Genomic DNA, 25,575 nt, shown 5'->3' on the forward strand with positions numbered 1-25,575 from the left:
TCTTTTGTAGTAAGTGCTGTTGTGGTTCAGTGGTAGAATCCATGTGAGCCATATGGGTGACCTGGGTTTGATTCCTGGATGTGCATAGAGCTACAGCTGTTTAAGGTGCCAAATATTCAGGTTCAGTCTGGTCTTTGGGTCCGGTCTAAAGGGTAGATGGTAGTTCTGGGAACCTGCACTCCTGACTGAACAAGTGTGTTGATGGTCATGGGAACCTCTCACACATGCACCAGGATCTAGAAAGATTGATGGTGGCCTACTACTACTGCTATTCCTTTCCCGAGTGCCAAAGCAACATGTTTTGGGCATCTACATGGTGCTTTTCCCCCCTCCACCCCATACAAAGGTTTAAATGTAGGTTTTATTAGGCACATCTACATGTGCATTAATGCACTGTGGTTACTATGCATTAAATTTAGTACCTGTACCTCTGGTGCTCCTTTTGCAGCTGACCCACTGTCCCTTGTATGTACTAGTCATTAGGAAAAAACAACTGGGAGCAGCAGAGGGTGGAAGTTTCTGCCTCACTGGAAGCAAGGCTCTAGACTAGAAGCAGGGTTCCCTTTCTTCCAGAGCAACATCCACCTCACTGAGCCACATACTCATTAGTTTGCTTACTTCCTCGTGGCTACACATCTCTCCTACATGCTACCTTCTCATGACTTCCTGACTAGGGACTAGGTTCAAAAGGGGTGATAGAGAAAGCTTTAGATAAAGCTTTACCTGTGCTCTGGTGGTTCCAAGCTAAGTCAGAGAGATCCAGGTTTAAACCCCTACCCCTGCTCCTTTTGGATAAGGAAGACCAGAATAGTGGTTCTTCTGCTCCCTAGGCAAATGCCTTAGATGCTACTATGCATTCAAAAGGGGAGCATGTATGTAGTTTTGTATGCCCAAAATGTCACTTAGGTGACCAAAACTGGCCACTTAAAATAACAGAATGCCACCCCATCTGCCTAATGCCCAATCCTACTCATTCTTTGCTCTTATGCTTCTACCCATATACTGAATTATGCTTCTAATTTGCTGTATATCTCTTTTCAGAGCCTGTTTTCAGGCCCTTGGGCATTCCTGTTCATATATTCCATGCCAGTGAATCCTATTTCTAATCCCTTCAGCCATAACCAAAACCTTTATAAACATGGACTGATCAACACAACATGCACTTTGGTGGATATATCTGCAGAGGGTTTTTTCAGTATAATTTAACAATATGCCTAAACAACATAAGATCTATTATCTATTATCTAAAGTGTTTTGTTTTGCTTTTTGTTATAAGTTACATTACAGGGAGGAATGAGCAAAAGCAGGTGCCAGTTTGGTGATGTTAGTTTTATCATTCTGACTGATACAACCTTCATGTGCAAAATTTTGTTGAATAAATCTAACATTTGGTGGTTTTCCTAATTACATACTGATTTACCATCTAAAATGAAAGTATTTTAAACTCAACAGCAGAATTTAAATCTTTCCAGAATTCTTATTTGCTATCACTCTCATCGTCCCTAGGTCTTCTGTATATTTGAAATACTCCTCTTCCATCCTATAGATGCATGAGCAATTTTGAACCTGGAATATAGATAAAATAAAATTAGATTAATGCCCATAATTATACACTGTCCATGATCCTCTCAAATGCAAGTTTTCAGCTTCCCTGCCCTACAACCTAGTCATTCATTTAAAAAGGCCTAAGTTTCCCCCCTGAAAACCATCAGTTTCCAATGGTAAGTTCCACAGAAGAAACCATCCCACCACAACTATTTGCAATGAAGCCTTCCATCATAAGGGGTCTTTTTGGCTGAATGACTCAGATATTAAAGGCTCCACCTCTTCCCTAAAGGTAAGCATGTGTTCTCTTTCAGGTTGGCCAATCTCCTCCGGCGGGATTTAAACTAGGTTTATCAGGGGAAGGGGAAGTTGAGGACAGAGGGAGCCACGGAACACCAAACAAAGAGCCACCCACAAAAACAGCCCAGCCAAGGCAGGCAACAAGCATAAGAAATACCCAGGTAAGAGACAGGGGCCCAGATAATCCTGGATTAGGGGTGGGGGTGGTGCATGCTCCTTCAGGAGGCCTTAAATGCCTCTACACTAATGCTCATAGTATGGGGAACAAGCAGGAGGAACCTGCCCGTCTGCTAGCTAACACTAACCCGGACATAGTGGGGCTCACTGAAACTTGGTGGGATCCAACACATGACTGAGCAGTAAACGTCGAGGCTACAGGCTGTACAGGAGGGATAGAACAGGGAGGAAAGGTGGGGGTGTGGTGCTCTATGTCAAAGAGCAATACACATCCTCAACAAACAGCACTGGGTCAGAGGAGGGGTAGACTGTTGTGCTCTGGGTTCATATACAAGGGGGTCGGGGGGAAAGGGACTTAACGGTAGGGGTTTACTACAGGCCACCCAACCAGGGGGAAGAGTTGGACTGGGAATTCTCAGGTCAGCTGGCAGAGGCAGTTAAGTCAAGGGATGTGGTCATCATGGGTGACCTAAACTAACTGGACATCTGCGGGGAAGAGGAGTCAGCCAGGTCTGACCGCGCACGTAGGTTCCTAGCTGAGTTACAGGACCTCCATCTAACCCAGGAGGTGCACAGTCCCACCAGGACTTGTTGGAAATGCCTTGTTGGACCTGGTCCTGGCCATGGGTGAGGACCTGGTGCGTTCTCGACCACCTGGGTGATAGAGATCATTGCCTGCTGGAATTCACCATCCAGCGCAGGGTGCCAAAGGCCTGCAGCAAGATGACAGCCCTAGACTTCAGGAGGGTGGATTTCAATGAGGTAAGGAGACTAGTCGGGGAAGCACTGAGGTCCCAAAGGGGAGAGCAGTTGGGAGTGTAGGAAGAGTGGTCGTTCCTTAAGGAGATGATCCTCCAAGCCCAAAGGGTGACAATCCCCACACAGATCAAAGGGGGAAGGAGAGCTCCAAAGCTGCCATGGCTCACCAAAAGCATCCATGAATGTCTCAAAGCTAAAAAGGAGGTGTACACCCAATGGAAGTTAGGGGCCATCACCAAGAAGGAGTATATCTCCATTGCTCAAGATTGTAGGGGGGCTGTTAGGAAGGCTAAGGCAGAGATGGAACTGGGACTAGCGACCCGGATCAAGGATAACAAGAAGTCCTTTTTGAAATACATAGAGGGTAAAAAGGTACCGGGTAAAGTAGGGCCTCTGCAGGATATGCTAGGAAATCTGGTGGTCACACCAGATGACAAAGCTAACCACTTTAACAATTTCTTTGCCTCCATCTTTTTGAGCAGGGACCTGGGCATCCCCCACACTGGGATCCCCAATGTACTCAGGGGAGGTGCTGCCAGGCCCAGGGTCAGTGAGGACCTAGTCAGGGAACTTCTGGTGGGTCTAGATGTATTCAAGTCAGCAGGTCCTGATGAACTCCACCCCAGAGTGCTGAGGGAATTAGCAGAGGTCATTGAGGGACCCCTGGCACAGCTTTACAAGCACTCATGGTACTCTGGCAAGGTGCTGAAGGACTGGAAAAGGGCCAATGTGGTCCCCATTTTCAAAAAAGGGAGGAAGGAGGAACCAGGAAACTACAGGCCTGTTAGTCTTACCTCAGTCCTGAAAAAGCTCTATGAGAAAATTATCCAGGAGCACATCTGCGAGGGACCAGCAGGGGAGATCATGCTTAGGGGAAACCAACATGGGTTCATTTGAGGCAGGTCCTGTCAGACCAACCTGATGACCTCCTACAACCAGGTCACAAAATCCCTGGATGCAGGTGTCATGGTGGACGTAGTCTTTCTGGACTTTAGGAAGGCCTTCAACACTGTCTCTCACCCCATTCTCATTAAAAAATTAGGTGACTGTGGTGTCGATGCCTACACAGTCAGATGGGCTGCAAATTGGCTGGAGGGTCACAGCCAGAGAGTCATGGTGGATGGGTCTTTTTTGAGCTAGAGGGATGTGGGCAGTGGGGTCCCCAGGGCTCGGTTCTCAGGCCCGCACTGTTTAACATCTTCATCAGTGACTTGGACGAGGGGGTGAAAAGCACCTTGTTCAAATTCACAGATAACACTAAGATGTGGGAAGAAGTGGGCACACTGGAGGAGAGGGACAGGATGCAACTAGATCTGGACAGGTTACAGGGGTGGGCAGATGAGAACAGGATGAGATTCAATACTGACAAGTGCAAGGTACTGCACCTGGCGAAGATGAACCAGCAGCATACCTACAGGCTGGGGAACTCCCTTCTTGTCAGAGGCAGAAAAGGATCTTGGTGTCATTATTGATTCCAAAATGAACATGAGCCACCAATGTGGGGATGTGGTCAGCAAGGCTAAACACACCTTGTTGTGCATCCTCAGATGCATTATGAGCAGTTCCAAGGAGGTGATCCTCCCCCTCTATGCAACACTGGTCAGGCCACAGTTGGACTACTGCATCCAGTTCTGGGTGCTGCACTTCAGGAGGGATGTGGATAGCATCGAGAGGATCTAGAGGAGGGCCACTAGCATGATTGGGGACAGCAAGGCAGGCCCTACGAGCGGAGGCTATGGGACCTGAACCTGTTCAGCCTCCACAAGAGAAGGCTGAGAGGGGATCTGGTGGCTGTCTACAAACTGGCCCAGGGGGACCAGCAGGCTATGGGAGTCCCCGTTCCCCCAAGCACTACCAGAAGTAATGAGGGATAACGGACATAAGTTGACCGAGTGTAGATTCAGGCTATCTATCAAGAGGCACTACTTCACAGTCAGGGCGGCTAGGATCTGGAACCAACTTCCAAGGGAAGTGGTGCTTGCTCCTACGCTGGGGGTCTTCAAAAGGAAGCTAGATAATCACCTAGCCAGGGTTGTTTGACCCCAGCATTCTTTCCTGTCCATGGCAGGGGGTCGGACTCAATGATCTGCTCAGGTCCCTTCCAACCCTACCTACTATGAAACTATGATATCCATTAAGAATATAAAACTTTGACAAAAAGGACCCCACAGATAATTGATGTCAGTCCCCTCCTATTATAGGCAACCACGGCATACAGACCTGTGCATAAACTTCTGAAGATGTAATAGATTTCATAGACATTAGGCCTGGAAGGGACCTTGGGAGATAATAGAGTCCAGCCCCCTGCCCCAGGGGCAGGAAGTCACCTGGGGTCATCCAAATGTCTCTTAAAGGAGTCCAGAGTAGGTGCTTGCACCACCTCTGGTAGCAGTCTGTTCCAGGCCTTGGGGGCTTGGACAGTAATGATTTTTTTTTCCTTATATCCAGCCTGAAACGGTCTTGGAGGAATTTGTGACCATTTGCCTTGTCATCCCTTGGGGTGCCCTGGAGAACAGGCATTCCCCCAGATCCTGATCTTACACCCCTTATATACTTGTAGGCAGCCACCAGGTCCCCGCTGAGCCTGCACTTTTCCAGGCTGAAGAGTCCCCAAACTCTCAGCCTCTCATCATAAGGCCTGTTCTTCTGCCCTCTGATCATACACATGGCTCTCATCTGCATTCTTTCAAGCTTCTCCACATCCTCTTTAAATTGTGGAGCCCAAAATCGGATGCCGTACTCCAGCTACGGCCTCACCAAGGCTGAGTACAGCAGGAGGATGACATCTTGGGATTCGCTTGAGAAGCATCTATGGATGCAAGCCAGAGTTTTGTTTGTTTTACCAGCTGCGACATCGCATTGGTGGCTCATGTTCAACTTGTGATCAATCATGACCCCCAAGTCCCTTTTGGCCATGGTGCAAGCAAGCATAGCATTGCTGAGCCTGTAAGCATGCTGTAAGTTTTTCTTCTCAAGGTTGAGTACCTTGCATTTTTCAGTGTTGAAATCCATCAGGTTTTCATCTGCCCATTTTCTGAGCCTGTCAAAGTCAGCCTGGATCACCATCCTATCCTCAGGTGTGGATGTTTTACCCCAAAGTTTGGTGTCATCAGTGAACTTGGCCAGTCCGTTTCTGATACCAATGTCCACATCATTAATAAAGATGTTAAAGAGTCTAGGCCCAAGGACGGAACCTTGGGGGACCCCACTGGTCATGGCGCACCACGATGATCGACCTCCATCAACTACCACTCTCTGGGTCTGAACTTGGAGCCAATTCCCCAGCCAGCGGACCATGATGTAGCTGAGGCCACAGTTGGCCAGTTTTTCTATGAGATGATCATGAGATACTAGATCAAAGGCTTTTCTTAAATCAAGATATATGACATCAATCTCTTCTCCCTTTTCCAGGTGATATGTCACCTGGTCGTAGAAGGAAATGAGATTCCTCAAGCAAAACCTACCCACAACAAACCTGTGCTAGCTATCCCTCAGGATGTTGCCATCAGCCAGTTTGTCAAGAATGGTCTCTCTGATAATTTTTTCCAAGATCTTCACCGGGACACAGATCAGGCTAATGTGACTATAGTTCCCCGGATCTACTTTCCTCCCTTTCTTGAAGCCCCATTTTAAAACCAATTAGGTTGGTTGTCTATGTTCCTCCTATTAGAATGGTATTTAGAACTTCAGTGTTCAAACAATTCTATATTTTCTGCTAATTGCCAGCATAAATAAACCAATAGATACTTCAAAGCTACTTGATTTTGAGCCAATAATTACCTTTAGTATAAGGTCTCTCTCTCTCTTTCTCTGACATTATCACATTCCCTCAATCATCCTAGTGAGAAGTACATTAATTTTCAGTGACAATTTAGAAAAAAAATTGGGGAAACAGATGGGTTCACTGGATGTGATTTTTTTCAAATGTTTCAGCAAGTCAAAGTCAAAATAAATTTGTCAAGCAAAATATTTTGTTCAACCAGAAATGAAATATTTTGAGTTTCAATATTTTCAACTGTTTTTAATTCTCTATTTAATATGGAAATAAACACTGAGATGTAAACTAATCTTAAATAAATCAAAACATTTTACTGCAAAAATATCAAAGCAGTACATTTCAGCTTTGCCAAGACTATTTTATATGAACAATTCTGCAGAATCAAGAAGAATTAACAAACAAAAAAAGTCATCAAAATGCTTTTTTCACCAATATTTTTTTGGTCAGAAAATGTCACCCTTTTATTAAAGTTACCTTTGTTCTGATCCTACATGCTAGAATCAAGGCCCCAGTAACCAAAGGTCCCAGGAATGGCCTTTGATCTTTCAAGTATTACACAGTGTTGATACTTTTTCTTTTCACGACATAAAATCCAACCTGTCCCAAGCAATAGGATGGAAGGCTCTATTCTACAAAACTTAGTAAAATGCTCCCTATTCTTAATGGGCAATCATGGGTACTAAGGGTCAGCTTCTATTGTACTGATTAGATATGTCAGTGGACTTAGGCAGCTAAATAGTAGGCCTGTGTGAAGTGGCAAGTATTCACTTCAGATTCGGATTTGACTAATTCAGAGGGACAGTAATTCAATTCAGCTGAATCAGATCCAAATATTTGATGCCACTTCAGAGATTTGGCCATAGACTAAACAGGCAGCAGTCCTCCCCACACTGGACACAGTTGCCTCCAACTGGTAAGTCTGTTGTGGTGGGCAGAGAGGGGAGGGAGAAATTGGGGCTGGGCTGGGACAAGCTGCCCAGATGGGGTAGGAGGACATGGGACTCAGAAAGGGGGGTGGAAGGGCACAGGATGTGGGCATGGCAGCACTGGGAGTGGGGGCTATGACCTGCTTCTGCTTACCCAACTGGGGCAATGAGGGGTGGGGTGGGGCACAATGTAGGCATGGCTCACTCAGGGTAGAAGGGGCAAGCAGCAGCAGGGCATAGCTTGCCACTTGCCCAGCCAGGGCAAGGGGTACAGGATGTGGGCACTTTCACTGTTTGCCCACTTTGGGGAGGGGGGCAGCATACGGGTGTGGCAGCTCTGGGAGTGGGGGCTCTGTCCTGCTGCCACTTACCCAGCCAAGGCACAGTAGTGCAGGATGCAGGTGCGGTAATGCTAGGAGTTGGGGCTAGGCCCTGCTCCCAGTTGCCCAGCAGTGTTGGTGGGGGGTGGCGCTAAGCAGCCGCAGCTTGCTCTGGGTGGAAGGTGGCAAGAGGCAGTAGGGCATAGCCCCTGCTCCCAGCACTGCCACACCCACATCCCACCCTTCCCTCCACACCGCTGCTGGGCAAGTGGCTCAGAAGCACAGAGCTATAGCAGGAGAAAGCAGTCTGGTCATCAGGCCCAGAACTGAAACTCTTATGGGTGGCTGGAGAATCACCTGTTAGGAGTGGGACTCAGCTTAGTAGGCACATAAGGCCAGTGCCTGAGACCAGGCAGTCAGTCAGGCCTTGCAGGAAAGTATGACCCAGAAAGGGGCTAGTTATAGTTACAGCCAGTCTTCTGTTTGCATTCATATTAGACCAGCAAACCAGGCGTGGATATAAGGGGTAAGAAGCAGACCATAGGGTGTCCAAGGGGCATGTGCAGTTTTGAGCCCCAAAACACCAGCAAGTGGAATCCAGGAGGGTTAAAGTCTAAAGCCAGAAAGGTCATAGAAGACTAGGGCCAGAGCCCAAGAGGGGAAGAAACCAGGGCTAGGGGCCCAAAGCCTGAGGGGCAGAAACCAGGGCAAAAACAGGGGCTGGAGCCCAGAAGCCAGGTCCAATACAGTGGGTCTAGGCTAGGGTGATGTGATTCTATGGAATAATCTCTGAAAGGAAATGGAGGAAGTCTCAGTGCTCAACACTGTTAAGGTGAAGTTACACATTACACTTCGGCCATAGTAAGGGTGCTTAAAACATGAGCATCTGCATGTTATAGCTCAATAACTCATGCTGAGTGCTCCCTGAGAATCTCAAATTTATGCCACTTCAGGTGAAGATTAACTCTGGGCTATGCTATCTAGCTCATGTTTGGGTAACTTCAATCTGCTCCATGGAGATAAAATGAGGAATTTGCAGTCCTCCAGCATCCCAGAATGCACCACTCCTAGCCCTCTTCCTCCCCAGAGCAAGGCTAGCTACAGCCCATGTGTCCTGGCTCCTAGCTATGCCCCTGCATGGCAGGTCAGAGCTCAGCAGGGAAGAAACAGCATTAACCCATTGCCTGATACTGTACAGCACATTCTAGCTTTAATACCATTTAACATTCCACAGATTTAGCACAGCCTAAATATAACGTATAACTTCACCGTCAGTCATAAACTGGTTAAAACATTGTATTACATAAAGCCAGATTTTCACAATCACTGAGAATCCTGCATCCAGGGTCTGGATTTTTGAAAATCCAACCGCTTCCTTCGGGTACCCAAAAGTATGGATACATGATCACTTTACTGCAAACAAGGAGGGTAAGACTTTACCATGCTTCCACTACTTTGTGGTAATTCTCTGTGGGCATGCTTTTTCCCCGCAGTAACTGGAAGCTAACCCAGAGTGGCTTACCCCCCACACCCTACATGGGAGTTCCTGGGTTAAAATCTGCCCTAACTATCCATTAATTAAGAATCCTACATTAACTTTTCTTTAATATGTACATTTGATTTTTTTTCTTCCTCTAAAATAATAGAGGAAAAATGCTGTGAATTCTGTCATGGCATCTCTGGGATTTTCTTTCCTAGTACAGATATTGAATAAGGTTGGATAGGAAAAAAAATTGTAATGTGTAAAATGGAGAAAAACAGATGTTCTGTTTCAGATTGGCTTTAGAAAAAACCTGCTCGGTCTGAACATGATGATGATGAATTAGATAATTAAATTGCAATGGAATTATAATTATAATTGGAAATATCTTTTCGATTACAGCCTTCACTGCGACTATGTATTGCCGATAGCTGTTTGTTTCTTCTTTTATGGTTGAAATTGATGATGATCTCCAAGATGTTCTTCCTCAACAAGCTGTTTTAGGTATATTAGACATTGCCCTTGTGGCTACAGAGGCAGATTGTCTTCTAATAGAGGCACGGCAAAGTAAAATGAATTATTATTATATGTAAAATGCTGTCTGAAGTCATGGGCTATGGATAACTTAGCTACCAGTGTGCAGCAGACCCATGAACAATTTAGTCATGTATCCTGTTTCTGACAGTGACCAGCTGAGTTTTTCAGAGGAAGGTCCAGGAAACCTTTCAGAGGGCAATTATAGTGTAAGGTCCTTGCAATCCTGGGTAATTAGAGGGTTAATCATGTTTTGATCCTATTCCAAAGTTCTTGTTGTTCTGTAACATTTACTATTAGATTTGCAGATTATCCTGATCCATAGGAAGGCCCAGCTATATTTCAAAATTGTAAGGCTCTTGACACAACTATATCTTGTGGCAATGAGCTCCAAAGCCTAATGGTACAATACACGGGGAAACAAAATAAAACACTTCCTTCAATCAGCTCTGAGTTTGCCACTGTTGCAAAATTTTGTGCTAGAGCTCAACATTACTATTACTACCCTATGTAGGGACAAAGCAAGCTTACACTGCAGCATGAGAAGAATATCTTCCCTAGTGAAGCTGCATCATGAGCGAGAGGTATACATCCAATCAGCAATTAATCTGGCACAAATTGCTCACCCCAGCACCCTCACTCTACTTTGCAGATCTATAAAAAAAACAAGGCTAGGCGGTGTCTCTCTCTTTCTGCCTCTTCTTTTCTCCCTCTGCACATTGTGTGCCCTCCTCACCCCACCCACCAGGAGGGGCAGGGATAATCGGAACAAAAGGACTGTTGTTTTGAAAGTCCTTTTGTAGCTCAGCGAAGGCAGATGTTTTCATATATAGCTCCTCTTTGCAACCGCAACAAATTTGTGAGAACCTGCTCCTATGTTTGTGATAACAATCCACTGAATATGTACCATCTAAGGGCATGTTAAACTCAGCTCTCTGGCACAGAGACCCAGATATGCATACATGCCCTGAGTCCCACTTATACACACTAAACTAAGCACTCTTGTGATGGATAGTTAGCCATTCCAGACAATAGCAAGTCCTCTATCAAAGAAACAATTTTAATGTTTTGGTAATAAGTACTTAACAGATGATGCACTGACAAACTGCTACAATTACAAAACATATTTTCAGCAGATATTGTTAACGTAATGTATTTCACATGCATGCATTTATTATCAAGACTGCTGTAAATCACTCTATCAATTATTGAACCACATAAAGAATTTATAAATGGACCCTTAATATAAAATGTGATCAAGATATTTTAAAACTATAGCAAATATAAGGAAATGTGCTTATTTTTTCATTAACAGAAACTTGTGGAGTGTTAATAAATGGGTTTGCTTTAACTCATGCTTCACTTACTGCATATTTCCAATAGTTCTCATTTTTAGAGGAGTTATAAGACTGAGCAGTGTCTCAATTTTGCCAGACCCTACGTAATAAAATAACCCATTTAGCAGAGTACTCTAATATTGTCAGGAATTACAGTTACCACTGGGAAAAGACACTTGCTGGGTTAAGAGTTTTCCACTATTAAAACTATGAGGATTATAACCATGCGGGTTAGAAGTGTCAAGTTGTTCGATGAACTATATTTGAACTTCAGTTTCTCTCAGGGACAAGGATAGATTTAAACCACTGTGTTACATTGTTAACTTCACACGGTGATTGACAGATCTGGTCAGAACATTTGCAATAAATGCCTTTGGTAGAAATATGTTGTGAAAAGATTCACAAACATGCATCTGTTTTGACAAATATTTCATTGGAAAGATTTCTGAAAGGAGGACATTCTGGTCAATTTAAAAGGGGAGCGGGGAGGGAGGAGAGAAGAGAGATTTAAAAAATCTGACCTTTTCAATGCAAAAGAGGTTTTTTTTCTTTTTTTTAGCAGTCCCATTTCCCAAAAATGTTCAAAGGAGTTTTTGTTCCTATCCAGAATCATAATTAAAAAAAAAAAAATGAAATCTCAAAAGATGGCATTGTCCCTCTAGCAAGCTCTTGCAACTGAATTTATCATCTGAAAGGGGAAAAAAAATACCAAAAGATATTGAATGAAACACAGGATTGGAAGCAAACTTTTAGGTCATTGAGTCTAGTCCCTTAGATGAAAACTATATAGAATCCAATTTTTAAGCTATAAGGTTAAGTTTCCCAACACATTCTATAGTAGAATAGGCAGAAAACATTCCATAGTTATTTCATTTCCTTTCATAGGGCTCATGCTGACCAGCAGATGGTAAACCTCAGTCCTGAATGTGAATTTGCAAAACTGGCTGTAGCAACCAGAGAAAGATGGGGTTGTAGCTGTGTCTGTCTTCAGCCACAGAAAGCAAGATATTGTGGTAAGTAGCAGTTCCATTACTTTGAGGAAGCTGGGTGTCCTCAGGAAGAAAAGTATTCAACTACCCATCCAGTCCACCAATGAAGTATTCAAGCAGTGTAGTTAAAATCAGTGATGTTCCCCTGTTCCACCACATGGACTGAGAAGAGCAGCATAGCTAACTAATAAACAGTGGGATATGAAGCTCCTAGGGAGAAGACTACTGTGGAAGAGGGCACCTTAGGTGGGGTCTATGTTGGGTGATGTACTATCCATCTGCCATGGGGCCCCTCCCCTCAACTCACCTACCATGACTTGATGTTACTGGATGAAAGGGAGAGGTTTAGTGGAGATCCTCTTCCTGGGGGACCCCGGGGACGGTAGTAATCACGGTCTTGGCTCGATGTTCCATGGGGCTCCACCTCCCCTACACCCCATCCACTCGCCAACCAAATGGGTGCCACCTGCGTGGTGCGGCCATGTCCCATCAACCCCTTTCACCAGGGGGACCAGCGTCAGCGTGGCGAGTGCCACCTTTTGGCAGGACACCTCTAATTGCTCCTCACTAAATAGGTCACTGGACAGGAGGAGGGTAGGTCCAACTGTCTCCTATCTCCCAGCCTTTTTACAGGGGCTCACCTTCTCCTGGCTCAAGATGCCGGCACTGAGCCAGCTGCAATTCTCCTGCCTGCCACAGGAGCCTCACCACGCCTGGTGTGCTCTATGCCGGTATGTTCCCTCTCTCTCCTCCTCCTGGGCCCTGGTGGGGCTTTTAAATCTTCCCACAGCAGCTGCTCTGGCCACCGCGATTAGTTGTGTTTTTCCCCGCCCGGGTAACAGCTGATTAAACAGCCGGCATAATGCCGGCTCACACAGCTGCGGCTGCGGCCACGGCTCCTGCTCCTGCTCTGGCTGCGTCCCCAGAGGTAGGTTTCCCCAGCGGGGGTGCTGCTTGTGGGGGTTGGGACCTGCAGGGACTGCTCCCTCTCCTTTGGGAGCCTATGGGGGCGTCTCACCACCACAGACCTCCCCCCTTAAGTTGCCTTGTGGCATCTGGACCCCTCGTATGGCTTCCTGAAGAGCCTGGTGTTCCTCCTCATGAGCGTGGCATGCTTCCTCAGCTGATTTGCCTGGGCTACCACATCTAGAGAGGAAATCCACTACAAAATTATCTTTGCCGAGGTGGTGCACTACCGTAAACTTAAAGGGTTGTAACGCCAGAGCCCACTGAGTAATATGGGCATTTTCACATTGTTTCCTGGTTAGCCATTGCAGTGGGGCATGATCTGTAACCACCAGGAATTCCCATCCCATCAAGTAATACTTAAAATATTCTATTGCCCAGCATATTGCCAGGCACTCCCTTTCGATCATGGCATACCTGGTTTTGGCACGGCTGAGTTTACGGCTGGTGAAGGCGATCGGGCACTCATCTTTCTCATATCTTTGCAGCAGCACAGCCCCTAAGGCATTGCTCGATGCATCTGTCTGCAATATAAAAAGAGCAGAAAAGTCAGGGGTGTGTACCACAACGTCACAGTGTATCATCTCCTTCGGTTCCTCGAAGCTCTCTCTCATTTGCGGTGTCCACTTTAGCACCACTGCTTGTCTCCCTTTGAGCGCATCTGTGAGGGGTGCGGAGAGGCCTTTGAAATGTGGTATGAACCGCCGGTAATAATTGGTGAGCCCCAAGAAGGAGCAAAGTTGTTTACGGGGGCGTGGTTCCTAGAATTGCCATATGGCCTTCACATTGTCTGCCAAGGGGCGGAAGGTTCCCCAGACTACCCAAAACCCCAGGTACGACATCTCTAGTCCCGCTAGTTTACACTTCTTTGGATTGGGAGTCAAACCCGCCGTTCAAAGCTCTCCCAAGACTGCCCTTAGGGCTTCGAGGTGTTGGTGCCAATCGGGAGTGAAGATGATGATGTCATCTAAATAGGCTGCCACATACGATGCATGTGGCGCAAGTAGGGTGTCCATAAGCCTCTGAAAGGTGGCTGCCACGCCATTCAACCCAAAGGGCATCCACACAAATTCAAATAACCCCAAGGGGTCCCAAAAGTGGTCTTGACGCTATCTGCGGGTTGCATCGGGATTTGCCAGCAACCAGTAATCGGGACCTTGTCAGCAAGGTCGAGGGTAGATATGTACTGGGCTTCCCCGATTCTCTCAATGAGGTGGGCAATGTGCAGCATGGGGAAGGTGTCAAAAGTCGTTAAAGCATTTAATTTTCTGAAGTCTATGCAGAAGCAGAGTGACTCATCTGGTTTGCCCACTGGTACAATGGGGCTGCACCAAGGGCTTCCGGATGGCCAGATAATTCTGTTTTCACATTTTTTCAAACTCCTGTTGTATTTCTTGCTGCCATCGTTGGGGTATCAGCCTCCATCTTTCCCTGACTAGCGCACCAGGCGGAGTTTTCTGATCTCATGCTCAATCCCCTGTGCCCACCCTGGGGTTTCCTGGAACACTTCCCGGAAGGCCTCTACTACTTCTATCAATTCCTGTCATTGCTTGCTGTCCAGATCTTCTAATTGCACTGAATCCTTTGTTATGGATTCACCTAACTCTAGGCAGAGAGGTCCCAGTTTTTCCACTGCCTCTTCTTCTTGTGCTGGCCAGCCCTGCAGGTTCTTCCACTCTTTAAGGAGGTTTACATGATAAATTTGATGCTCGCGATGGTGTCCTTGCTTGAGCACTCCATAATCCACTGGCCCTACTTGACAGACCACCCTAAATGGCCCTTGCTACATCGTGAGGTGCTTGCTCACTGATCTGGGAAGCAAGACCAAAACCATGTCCCCTGGATGGAATGTTTGGGTTCTTGTCTTTCTATTGTACAGGGCCTCCTGTTGTTCTTGTGTGGCTCTCAGGTTTTGGCAAGTAATCCGCTGCACCTTGTGGATCCGGTCCTGTAGTTCCTGTTGGTACCTCTCTGCCAATGTTCCTAACCCCACTGGTCACTCCCATTCCTCCCGGATGATCTGTAACAGCCCTCTGGGGCTGTGGCCATATACTAGCTGGAATGAGGCATATTATGTCAACTCCTGGGGGGCATCCCTCGGAGCAAACAATAACAGCACTAATATGGTATCCTATCTTCAGGGGTCTTCCTGAGAACACCGCCTGAGCAACCTCTTGATTGTTCCATTTAGCCTTTGACCAAACCATTCATCTGCAGGTGGTAAACCAACGTTTTTAAGTGGGTCATGCCGAGGGTATTACAAAATGTTTTCATCACCCCGGATATCAAATTTGTCCCCTGGTCAGTGAGTATCTCACATGGTATGCCTACCCTCGCTATCTGTTTAAGTAGCTCCTCCACCACATGAGTTGCCGTAATGGATCTGAGTGGGACCGCCTCTGGGAATCCTGTGGCACAGTCCACTAAAACCAATACATATAGGTAACCACTGTGTGATTTTGGAAGGGGCCCACAATGTCAAGCACGACTTGGGAGAACGGCGTCTCTATTACAGGCATTGGGTGCAATGGTGCCCTCTGTGGTCTCCATTCCTGGGCCCTCTGGCATTCTGGGCAGGCTGCTCCCCATCTTTCCATGTCTTCCTGCAGACATGGCCAAAAGAATTCTTGAACTAGCCTCGCCCAGGTCTTGGTATGTCCTAAATGACCCCCTAACGGGGAGTCATGGGCCAATCTCCAAATGGAGCAATGGAGCAAGGACGGGACCACTAACTGTCACCTTTCTGTTGTGCCCTCCTCACCCTGGTGGACACAATATAGCAGCCCCCCGATTACCTCAAAGCTGGAGTGATTCTGGGATGTTCCTTCCCCAGGGTCCTCTGTCCAGAGCCATTGGAGTTCTGGATCTTCTCGTTGGGCCTGGTGAAAGTGCGTCATGCTGACCACCTGTTCTAGGTCTATACTGCCTTGAGTCGCTTCCTTCTGGTGAGGTGAGCTTTCACCAGCCCACTCCTCTCCCCTTCTGAGTCGCATCCTTTCCTCCTCAGTTGCTCATACCCGTTCCAGTACCATGTAGAACAGTCTGTGGAGGATCATGTCGCAGGCCAGGGCTGGAACCAATCCGACCCACAGTTTCCCGCGGAACTCCATCGCCTTCAACGGAAGGTAGCAGCTCCAGAAGCACATCTAGCCAGCCAATATATAAATCATCATCAAGGGCCCAGCTTCCTTTACCCTGATCCATGGGGCTAGGTCCACTCAGAGTAGAGACTGGGAGCATCCTATGTCCAGGGTTGCCCTTACCACCTTATCCCCAATCCAAGCAGTCACAGCGGGGCGGTCCCATCCTCCCTCATGTGCAACACCCCCAAAGCTACAGTCCATGGGCTCCCCTCTCTATACCTCTTTTCTGCTCTCATGGGGTGGAGTGGATGCAGCCAGTCTGCGGCCCAGTTTGCTCAGGTTCAGACCACATTCCCTGGCAATATGTCTGGTTCATCCACAATGATAGCAAACGACACCCCTTGATGCCCCCTTCTGTGGACTGATTCACCTCTCTTCTTCTCTGGCCGTGCTTCCCACTGGGGCCCGGGAACCTCATCTCAGCCCACGCTCATCTTCTGAGGGCCACCTCACTGGTCTGGGGCTGATGTCTGTGCACCCACACCTGGGTTTCTTCCTCCAGGTCCCGAGGAATTGTTCCAATAAGACCTGGTCAATGACCACCTCCTGCTTGAACCAGCCTGCCAATAGCAATTTATTAAGCGTGTCCCACAGGTATTGCAGCAAACCCTGGGGTTGCTTGGCTTCTTTTGGCTTATGTACTCGGAATGCCTGTCTGTAGCTCTCTGGGGAGATCTCGAGTCTGTGGAGGATCTTTGCCTTCACAGTATCATAATCTTGTGCGTCCTCCCTTGACAGGGCCCAATAAGCGGCTTGGGCCTGGTCAATCAACAGGGCGCCTAACTGATGGGCCCATTGACTGCGATCCAACCCTGTCTGGATGGCAGTCCTCACAAATGCCTCTATATATGCCTCAGGATCATCTTCCCATGTCACACACGGCATCTTAAATAAGGTGGCATTACACTGCACCTATTCCTGCCGGTGTGCCCCCTGTAGCTGCTGCACTTCTAACACCTGCCCTATAGCCTGGATGGCCTATGTTAGTATCTCTGCATGGGCTATCGCCAGCAGCTACATATCTGCTTGACCTGGGTCGGGACTTCTATCCTGTTAATGTTAAGGTACCCAGCCAATGCACCACTGTGGAAGAGGGTGCTTTAGGTGGGGTCTATGTTGGGTGAAGTACTATCCATCTGGCATGGGGCCCCTCCCCTCAACTTGCCTGCCATGATGATGTTACTGGATGAAAGGCAGGGTTTCAGTGGAGTTCCTCTTCCTGGGGGACCCCGGGGACAGTAGTACTCACTGTCTTGGTGCGACGTTACTTTTAGCTCTGCCTTCCCTACACCCCATCCACTCGACAATGAAATGTGCCACCTGTGTGGTGCGGCCATGTCCCATCGACCCCTTTCACCAGGGGGACCAGCGTCAGTGTGGGTCCTGGTGGGCTAGCGCAGCTGACACAACGGCTAGTGTCTCTGCCTCGGATGCTGACGAGGTAGCTTCCCTAGGCTGGTGTCCTCCTTACCACCTTTGGGCAGGATGCCTCTAATTACTCCTCACTAAATAGGTCACTGGACAGGAGGTGGGGGGGGTCGAACTGCCTCCTCCCTCCCAGCCTTTTTACAGGGGCTCAACTCCCCCTGGCTCAAGATGCCAGCACTGATGGCTACAATGCTCCTGCCCACCACAGGAGCCTCACCACGCCTGGTGTGCTCCAACTGGTGTGTTCCCTCTCTCTCCTCCTCCTGGGCCCCAGTGGGGCTTTTAAATCTTCCTGCGGTGGCTGCTCCAGCTGCCGTGATTGGCTCCACTTTTACCCACCCAGGGAACAGCAGATTAAACAGCTGGGATAATGCTGGCTCGCACAGCCACGGCCCCGACTCCTGCCCCGGCCTCAGCTGTCCCGGAGGTGTGCTGCGCCGGGGGGGGGGGGGGGGGGGCTACTTGTGGGGCTTGGGGCCCACAGGGACTGCCCCCTCCCCTTCTGGAGCCTGTAGGGGCATCTCACCACCACAACTATGTAGCTGCAAACCCACCTTAAATCCATCTGCCTGAAGCACAAATATCGCCTGCAGGACTACAGTGCCTCTCTATCCAAGATAAAGAGTGTTGCTTTCTCTTCTATTTGCAGTCACAATGTTTCAGCTGTCAGAGTTATTCTGAACAGCAAACCATCTAATCAACATGGATTACACAATCCAAACATCAGTGCTGCAGATATTGTCATTTGCAGAACAGATTTGCTGAATATATAATAAATAAATAATACACAGCAAAAAATAATAAAATTAACAGGGCAAAAAACCCTCTGTCCTAGAAGAGATTATGTTAACCTACATCCCCTCCATGTTGGATGACAAAATGTAACCCGAATAAAGTTTTTTGGGTAAATCTGATATCTTTTATTAAACCAACTAATAAAATATATTGGATTAACCCAAATACCTTGTCTGCCTATGTCCTTAGACCAACACCGCTACAATGAATACCCCTAAACATGTAGGCCTCTCATACATGTTGAATCTTAAGAAGAAAGCTTAAACTGTAAAACAGACCTATACCCGTCTTCACTGAAGAAAGCCAAATATTAATAACTACTAACAGAACTATCCAGTGCTTTCTTTAGAGAAGTGAATTTCAAAAAAACCCCAACAAAAACAAACTTCAGAGAAGCCTCAAAAAGCCAAAACCAGATATCAAAAAACTCTCCAGCTTTCTCCATGTCTGAAGCCTCTCACTGGCAGGAAAAATCCATGAGAAAGTATGGGTAATCCAACTCCAAGGGTACCTGATACCTTGAATGCTTTATGATTTGCCTTCCCACCAGAAAAAAATGTATAGAGGGAGATGTAGTGGGAGTGAACTAATGGATGAGTTCTGAGACTTGGCTGTAGCATTTAACACAACAGACTAAGGGTTGCCACTGACCTTATGTAGCTGAGGCAGACAGCTCCATAATACCATTACACTCCAGTATAATGCAATGGTTCTTCAACAAAATGAAAAGTTTCAGTGGTCAGCTCTTCCTCTTCTCTAAATGCCCCCTATGTAGTTTAACAGCAATGAATCATGTCTCCCCTCCTCTTCAATATCAGTGTGAAACTCCTTGGAGAGATGGAGAAACACTGTTGGCTCAACACCCTTTGTCATCATAAGGATGTAACAATGCCTGCAGATTGGGTCCTGGATGAGAATCAGCTGACTCACATTCACCCCAGGCAAAACCAAAGCAATGATGTTTAAGAGGAAATGTTTTGAAGGGACCAGATCATTCTCCTCCCTTTTAAGTAAGGCAAGGGTGTCAAACATAGCCCAAGAGGCCAGATCCAGCCCAGAGAGCTTCTCTATCCAACCTGCTGAGCTACTGACAAGCCACCAGCAGTTGTGGGGCATGATCTGCCAAAGAATCCAGGGCTATTTAGCTACTATGGGCAAGGCCATCCACAGCAAACTTGGCTCACCACTGCTGTGTCTGGACTTGCTCTCCTGATCCCTTTTCACGTCCACCATTGGACCCCTCATTACCACTCTCATGGAGCTCCACAATCCAGATCCAGCTCAGGGGTCCTGGTGAGTTTGCAGTAAGATACCTGCTCTCCATTTCAGTGCGGGGGTGGGGGGCCTTCTCTGCTCATCCTGTAACAACTTCCATCTTCCCTCACTGCTTCTTACTCTATGTTGACTTCAATAGGGAGCACATTCAACAAAGAGGGACATGTGTGTCTCACAATATAAAATACTTTGCTCAGGCAAAATGATACCTGAGTGACTCAAAACCATTATAAGCTGTGTAGTGTTTATCCTACTGCAAATCAAAAAAGAGCTAACACTGACATATTGACTACATCTGCACATTCATTTAACTGTGGAGCAGACTAATTAGCTGTGGAGTAAAGTGTCACTGTCTACACGTGTGAAGGTATTAAGCTGAAGTTAACTAATTAACACTGCAGTAAAATAGTACTCTCAGGGACAGTATTGTCTTAGGCTGGGTAATTAATTGTAATTAGACATGTGTAGATGCTGACTGCAGGCATAAATAGCACCCAGTCAGCCCAAACAGTGAGGGGTCAAACTTCTGCCTATCACTTAGCCACATGGTTCCACACTTTCAGCACCCTCATGCCCCAGCCAGTCCCTCCGCCACCCAATACCACCACCACCTGGAGCCTGGGGCTGCGTGGCAAGGTGTAAATGGCTCTGCCTTGGCTCAAATTGCTGCTGTTCTGGGTGAACATTTAAATGCTGCACCAAGAAGTAGATTACTTTGGCTCAAACTGCTCTAGAGCTTATTGCTTCAAATTAATTACACATGTAGATACACTCATTAATGCCAACTCCCAACTCTACATCAGGATATGCAATACCAGAGGCCATGTCTACATAAGATGCTTACAGCACAGTAGCTCAATACTACTGTGCAGGTAGCATCACATGGCAACAACTGTGATACAATGCTACTGCGCAGTAGTATTAGGCTACTGTGCAGTAGCATTACAAAAAATATATTTGTTGGTGCTATTGCACAGTAATTCAGGTTACTGTACAGTCACTTAGTATTTGTTTATACAAATACGAAATAACCGTGCCATAACAACTGTGCAGTCAGCATCTCATGTAGACATGGCCAGAAAGTGGTATCATGTACAATGCATATATCTACAAAACTTTTTTTTTCAATGACTGATATGTTCCTTGACATTGTCCCAAAGTATTTCATGATAAAATACATGGTATTTGCCTTAGGGATGATCCAATTCATATCAAAGTTAATGCCAGGTTAACTTTTCACAGCAGTAGGCACAAGGTACAGACCCAAATTGGTTTAATCATTCCAAGGCTGATGCACATGTCTTTAGGACATTTGTGGGAATGCTAGAATAAGAAGGGGAATGTGTTGCTGTTCTCATAATAAAAAAAAATGGCAAAAGGTTAATTCCTAAAAGTTGTACCTAAGAAGAAGGTTCTTTATTTGATGCAGTACAGAGCTGGAGAAAGGGTCTGGGTATAATCTGAACTTTTTATGATTTTAGTTTTAATTAAAATGTTCTAGATACAGATTTACTCTTTTTTTCACTCATTACTATTGTTTCACAGGCATTGCAATAGGAGCTACAAGCAATTTTCTAAATGGAATGAAAGGTTGTTTAATTTCCCATTAGCCAGCTTGGCAACCTTTATTAAGGAACTCATTATGGCAACAATCCTATAAATGAATAACAGCAAGTAACGTTATACCTACCACAGTAGCAATATACTAGTGGGACTATTTTATCTGGTTTTCCTGCAGCGGAAGAACACCATGGCCATAGGGCAGGGGTTTTCAACATTTTTTTAATAAGTGTACCCCTGGCGGCCAGACATGGAGTGGGAGGCCAGGGGGTGGCATGCAGCTGCATGCAGAGTGGCAGCAATGCAGGGTGGTGGATGGTGGTGGCAGCAGCTGCCACATACAACCTTCCCCGCCCACCCCCATGTCCAACCAGTTGGTGGTGCCTGTGCAGCCTGGAGAGGGGCACTGCTGCCCTGGCCTTGCCCTGCCCCTGCTCCTGCTCCATATGCTCCTGGGTATGCATACCCCTGGTTTACAACCCCTGCCATAGAATAAAAGTTAAAATTAGAATTGTTAACATGTCTTCGTAGAGTTGGAAGACAGTAGGATCCTGCAAGTGGTAGCTGTTATATATTAAAACAGTCTGAGTCATGAAGTTAGTCATGCAGCCAATATTAGGCTCATATAAAATAACTGTGAAGTTTCCATGCAGTGCTACAGTAAGACAAGAAGCAAAGTCCCATGCATACTACCTGCATCAGTACAGAGTTGAGAGGCACTTTTAGAGAATGACTTTAGTATGCAGTGTAGAGTTTGTGGGATGTGGAAAAGTCTACTGTATGGGGGCAGGGTCTTTTTTAGTCTGTCCCCCACCAACAAGGCTGCTATCCAGCTTCTCTACAGTTATAAAAATGGGTCTTGAAGTGCAGACCTTAAAATGGAGTTAGCAAGCATCTGAGTTTTCCTGACCCTGATTACCATGGTACTTATGCTATCGAGTTAGAGATCACTGTTCCTTTAGAACACAGGGTCTCTTCAAACTTGGCAAAAAAAAAGGTATAAAAGAGCTTTTCATGGGTGTTATTTTTTTTATGGAAAAAATATTGGTGACATTGGGGGGAGGGGGCTGGCATTGAAAATCTAAATCTCAAAACTTTATCACCAAATTTTTCAGTTTTCAACAATGAAAAAATGCCATACAATGAATTTTATTGTCACTACATACAGATTTTGAGAACTATAAAATATTTTTTTTTTCATTTTATTCATTTGGTAAACAAAACCTGATGAAAACAACATATAGTTTTTTTTCAATAAAATTTCTCTGGAAAACAACAGGCTTGTTTCACCCATCTCAGACTAGCAAACTAAGCATTGGTAAATGTAAAATCCTTGTCTTTCTAATAATGCAGAAGCAGACAGAGTCTTACATAGGTCCAGGTTAGAGGAGAAATTGGAGGGTGGGCACGTAAAAGAAACAGAAGGGCCTGTCTTTGAGAGGCCTGGAGCAGAACATGTTGAGAACTACTGCTTTTCTCAAAAGTGATCTGTTATTAGAAATGTTTTCCAGTTCCTCAAAATAAACTAAATTTGGTGCTGACAGATAGATCAAATGCAGATTGCCTAACTGCCTGGTATTTAAATGACAATTGGAAATGTCCAGTTGTGTATTCCTTAGAAATGTGGGTGAAAACTCCCTTTTCATGTTGTCCTATTGTATGCCTAGGTTAAATCTCATAAGTAAATAAAAATAACATGAATAAGTAGTATACAATATGGTTCTTTCAAACCTTGAGCAGAGAAAGGTAGTTAGCCTTGTTAGTCTGAAGTCAGGCAGAAGTTGCACCAGATATTAGTTCCTTACAAAAGCTTATGCCTGACATACTCAGTTAGTCTGCATGCGACAACCATACCTTAAATCCTTGCCTTCTGCCTTTCAAACCCTGTATTGAAAGAATGACACACTAAATTAAAAAAAAAAAAGGAAAGCAAGGAAAAACAAACCCAGGTAATATTTAGAAGTTACTAGATAAGGTGAGAAAAGTGTTAATTTTTCAACCTTCTTTCTCTTCTTTCTCAGCCTTCTCCTGAATACTATTATCTCCTCATTAACAAGATTTTATCTAGTTCATCTCACCTTTTGCCCTTGACACATTCCTCCTGTTTCATTAGGTATCTGCTGCTCCTGTGTTTTACAAGATAAGGACTCGGAACAACATTTTAGACAAAAGACAGAGAAAGGAAAAAGTAGCTCTCATTTGGAAAAGGTAATATTTATGACATCCAAACCTCTCACCAGAATAATAGATGCTGTCCACTTGGGGAGTCACATGAGCAACACCAGCCGAGCTAGATCCTAAGAGCAGTGTGTCACATTTTATACCACCGCATTTGCATGAGTATGACATGACATTCATTAAAAACCAGCACGACTGATGCTCAGCAACAGATAGCAGAGTCAAGGTATAAATCAAATGTTCAGGAATTCAAAAGTTGTGAGATGGAATGCAAAGAGGGAACTCATTAAAACTGCGGTAGCAAAGTTGTGGCGCATGTATTTCCTTCTCCCTCCCCCCGCCCCATCTATTTCCAGTAACTTGATTAGATGTTTGAATTAGGCTGACTGCTTTAGCTTTCCTGTTTTGCAATTTTTGCCCTCACCTCCACATTCCACATTATGTCCTTTTTTGTTGGGCCTGTATGGGAATATGAGTTATTCAAGCTCCATGTCATGGGCACATGAGTAGATCTTCAGCTCTGTGTGCAGTAGGCCTATGTTACCCATCTAGAAGGTAGAATGGGAGTAAGAATGCAAGATAACTAGTGGACAAAGATCAGCCATGATATCACTAATATCAGATAGCAGAGCTGAGCTGCTCAAGATGAGAACAAGATGGCTGCAGCAACTTATTTTCCCGAGGAACAAAGGGGAAGATTGTGCTGTGCACTTCCTAGGGCCACATTTGGAATGGTGCAGCATTATGTCATCTCATGCTCAGAGCTGTAGCTAAGAGGACAAGGGCAAGAGGAAGCTTGGTCTCAGCTCAACCCCAAAGTAACAGCAATGCCAATGAGACTAGGGACCATTCTACTCTAGTCAGGCTCTTATCATGCCTCTGCCAGTGTGGTACCCAAACACTTTTGGGTAGTACATATGAAAACCTGAGAATAGGCTCAGGATCATTTCAGGTGTACATCCTTTAAAATCTGTCCTGGAGACAGAGTATTCTATTCTGCCTGGTTGTTACTTCACATTTATTCCAAATGATGGCTTGAATACTGGAATCCAGAGGGCAAGGCAGGTAAAAGCAAATAGTCTACCCATCAGTTCTAGGAATATACCACAGCAAAGAATCTTGTCTTTTTAGCAGAACTAAAAGTCATCTATTACCTTGGTATTCACATGAAGGGATTTGTTTCACAGGAGATCAGTGGTGTGGTATTAGAGAACAGTGAACATTTTAATTCCCATAATGCTTGTTGAAAAGGACTTCAAAGAGGTACCATGTAGGAAGGAATGGTGGTCTGGTAATTCTTGCCAAGAACCACTGACTTTTGCTGTGATTCTGGTAAGCCTCTTGTAGTTAGTGCCTAACTCCTATTGAACATCAACAAATATAAGTTTCCTAAATACATCTGAGTGTCCAGGGCTGCGACTTTCTGTTCTTCTCTTGATTGTACAATGGGCATTTGTATTCTTCTACCTCACGATGATACAGCAAGCTGCTCAGAAACCACGGTCAAAGTATAATGCATAAGTACCACACATGGCCAGGGAGCCTTCCTGTTGGCTTTGAGGGGTACTGGATCATTCACCTAAGAACCAGTGTATCTGACTTCCTGATAGGCAAAGTTCTCCCTGGCTAAATCTTCAGAAGCTGGTGAACATTTCAGAATCTATACAACCAGTAATAATTCTCTCTGGACCAGCTTCTCCAAAAGTGATTGATACCCAGAATCCCCTAAGCTGTTGGATGCCAAGCCCTTTGGAAGATGTGGATGTTTCATGTAAGAGGTAGAAAGGAAGCAGGGATTTTCTAAAAATCTGGCCTTACGCCTCAAACATCCCCCAGTGTTCTGGAGTCAGGGGTGATATAATTTAACTAAATGTAAGCTAAACATCTTACTACATTCAAATGATTTATTCATAGGACTCCTGACTCCATTCTAACAACCTTCCAATCTCAAAAGAAAGTGTTCTAAATTCATCAAGATAATCTTCAGCAATTCAACATCTCTAATAGATAGATGCATTCATAATACATACATTATATTTTTAAAAATATTCACCAATCAAAACAGTCATTATATTGACTTATGAA

At 45.6% G+C, this 25,575-nt stretch overlaps 1 long non-coding RNA gene across 1 annotated transcript; it reads right to left on the reverse strand.

Moving 5' to 3' along the window:
• Nucleotides 1–1,290: 1,290 nt before the first annotated feature.
• Nucleotides 1,291–19,298, reverse strand: LOC102374736. Its single transcript, XR_323882.1, has 3 exons — nucleotides 19,129–19,298; nucleotides 13,529–13,635; nucleotides 1,291–1,566 (listed from the first exon to the last, which is right to left on the reverse strand). It is a non-coding gene; the product is annotated as an uncharacterized LOC102374736 (long non-coding RNA).
• Nucleotides 19,299–25,575: the final 6,277 nt, after the last annotated feature.

Source organism: Alligator sinensis, unplaced genomic scaffold (assembly GCF_000455745.1).
Source record: "Alligator sinensis unplaced genomic scaffold, ASM45574v1 scaffold62_1, whole genome shotgun sequence".
In the NCBI taxonomy this organism is placed as follows: domain Eukaryota; kingdom Metazoa; phylum Chordata; order Crocodylia; family Alligatoridae; genus Alligator; species Alligator sinensis.